This window comes from Grammomys surdaster, unplaced genomic scaffold (genome assembly GCF_004785775.1).
Source record: "Grammomys surdaster isolate TR1022 unplaced genomic scaffold, NIH_TR_1.0 124875, whole genome shotgun sequence".
NCBI lineage: Eukaryota > Metazoa > Chordata > Mammalia > Rodentia > Muridae > Grammomys > Grammomys surdaster.
In genome coordinates, this window is record NW_021619812.1 from 1 (window position 1) to 2,645 (window position 2,645).

Here is a 2,645-nt window from a genome sequence, read left to right on the forward strand (position 1 = left end):
GTATGATATTTAAATGAGAAATATCTGGTCCCTGGTTAGTGACCTTGTTTGGGAGACTTAGGAGGCCTTGCCTCATTGAAGGATATCCAGGGATGGAGGTGAGCTTTGAGAGATTAAAGACTGGTACCATTTTGAGTTCGCTCTCTCTGTTTCTCTTTTGAGGTTCAAGATGTGGGCCCTCCCCTTCTGGCTTGTTCTGCCTGAAAGGGAAGCAGACCCCATTCTAGCTCTGCACATTGGGGTATCAGACAATCCCTGTGAGCTTCAGGTACCAGTGGTAAGACAAATGACCAGCTCAGACAGGCTGAAGAGGAAGATTCTGCTCCAAGACAGTGGTGAGGCTCCAGGAAGCTGGAGTCCTTGCTGAAAAGTTATTTGTGTGTGGGTGAAATGAGCCAATCCAAACCAGATAATCAGATGGTATGGATCTTTTTGGGGGTGTGGTGGGGGATTATTCAATAGCCCAGGCTAGCCTCCAATATACCACAATTCTCCCATCTCAGCTTCCCCAGGCTAGTGCTAGGGTTACAGGTATGAGCACCACAGCCCATTGCTTTCATTTAAATAACATGCTATGTTTTTCAAAATTAAAGGTATCCTTTTTGGGAAAGGTCACAAAACAAGGGAGTGACAGACCCCAGCCAATGTCCAAGTCCATCTTCAACTCCAGAGCCTGTGCTTAGCTTCAGGCTTCCTCCACAGGGTCAGGCCTCTGTCAAGCAGTGTGGAAGCTGATGTTTAAAGATGTGGATTTGTCCAGGGTCACAGAACTAACAAGCAACTCACAGTAGCTCAGAACTCAGTGTATCTGACTACAAAGCCCTGTGCTCTCAATGTGTCCCTGCCTCCGGTGGCTTCCCAACCTCTGGCTGCCACTGTTCCTGCACCTTTGACTCCAAACAGAGACCCCTCCATCACCAAATAATCTGATCAAATCAAACCTTCTTTCCATACAATTAGAAAAGACAACAGGTTACAGCATTTAAAAAAAAAAGAAAAGAAAGCAAAAACCTCCAAAGCTGCTCTAAGCTAATTAACTTCTATTACTAGTGAGAGGGGGCCCACTTAACATGTCTTTTCTTATTCAAATCATCATTGAGGGGCACCTGCTTTTTTATTCTTGGGAAATCCTGCTACAATGCGGGTAAATAATGTAAGACTGTAGAATTTATGAAGATAAGGCAATTAGCATCACAAAACCAAGTCCGGGTTACAATTTCTGGGGAATAGAAAGAAGTGTGGTGCTCCCTTAAATGGTCCAGGGAAGTCTCACTGAGTTAATCCTGAGGTAGTCAGGAAAATTGAAGGCTAAACTGTGCCCATGATGGTGGGAAATGAATTGTCTGCATCTTTTGGTGGAGAAGGCTGTCTGAGAAGGCAGAGGCCTGGGCATCTCCTGCTTCCCCTGGAAAGGAGAGGAGTGGATACAGGATTTGAGTGGTGAGAGGAAGAGGAAGAGGAAGTTTTAAAGATTTTTGGTGTTTGGGATCAAGCAGAGTTCTTCACCTTGGAGTTGGGGAGCACCCTGTATGGATTTTTAAACTTTTCACTGTGGCTCAAAGCAGCCCCCAGCCTCAGTGCAGCTGCTGCTCGACAGGTGCACACTTACAGTGCTTCTGTGAGGCCTCAGTATGCTGGAGGGCTCTTCAAGTCACAGTGAGCCTGGCAGAGGGGCCTGGAGGTCCTGGCCAGGAATTGCAGAGCACAGGAGGTGAAGGTAGGAGGGGCCGGAGTTCAGTGTTATCCTTAGCTTTGTTCATAGTGAGTTTGATCTAGCCTGAGCTACATGAGACCCTACCTTAATAGACCAAAATAAGTAAATAAATAACTTTAAATAATTATTTTTATATAATTATGATGTATTTCATTAAATAGTAACAGTAAATAAATAAGTAAATAAACAAAAAACTCAAATGACACCCTTGAAATACTAGGAACACCTGATTGAATACATGCAGACACCATAGGTATGGGGTGTACTTCTCAGACTGTGCCAAATTTAAGATATGGAGTATGTCTATGTGCATGTGTGGGCCTACAGTCTCTATTAAATGCTGAGCAAGTGTTAGGCCACTCAGGCTGAATTGGAAGCCAACTTATATTGTTTGGGGTCAGGAAGAGGCAAGAGCCTTCCCCACTCCCAGATAGAAGCTGGTGACTCCTGCTGCTAGGCCCACCCAGATGGGTCAGGATCAGGATGAATGGGGTAGAACCTGCCTTCTGGGCCCCTGGCTTGAAAATCAACTGCTACAGTTTATTTTCTATAGTCCTTACCTGTGGGAGCTTCCCCAGCAGCCTCTCCTACTCCACAGGAGTGTGCCGACGAGAAGATGGTTCAGGTCCCTCCGCATTTAGAAACCTGACAAGCAAGAGTTGGGCTGGACACCAGCTCTTATCAGCTTTCTTGTACAACCTGACCAGCTGGACACTTCTTATCAAGTCCTCTGAGCCAGGAGGTGAGCCACTGGTTTTCAGTTCTCCCTCCTTCCCTCCCTCCCTCCTTCCCTCCCTCCCTCTCTCCCTCCTTCCTCTTTCTTCCTTCCCCTCCTCTCTCCTTCCCTTCCTCCTCCCCTTCTTCCCTCCCTCCTTTCCTATCTCCTTTCCTTCCCTCCCTCCCCTCCTTCCTTCCTACCCTCCTTCCTCCC

At 46.7% G+C, this 2,645-nt stretch overlaps 1 long non-coding RNA gene across 1 annotated transcript; it reads right to left on the reverse strand.

The window, feature by feature from the left end:
* Positions 1–1,154: 1,154 nt before the first annotated feature.
* LOC114636745 lies at positions 1,155–2,483 on the reverse strand. Its single transcript, XR_003713663.1, has 2 exons — positions 2,275–2,483; positions 1,155–1,405 (listed from the first exon to the last, which is right to left on the reverse strand). It is a non-coding gene; the product is annotated as an uncharacterized LOC114636745 (long non-coding RNA).
* Between the last annotated feature and the right edge of the window lie 162 nt (positions 2,484–2,645).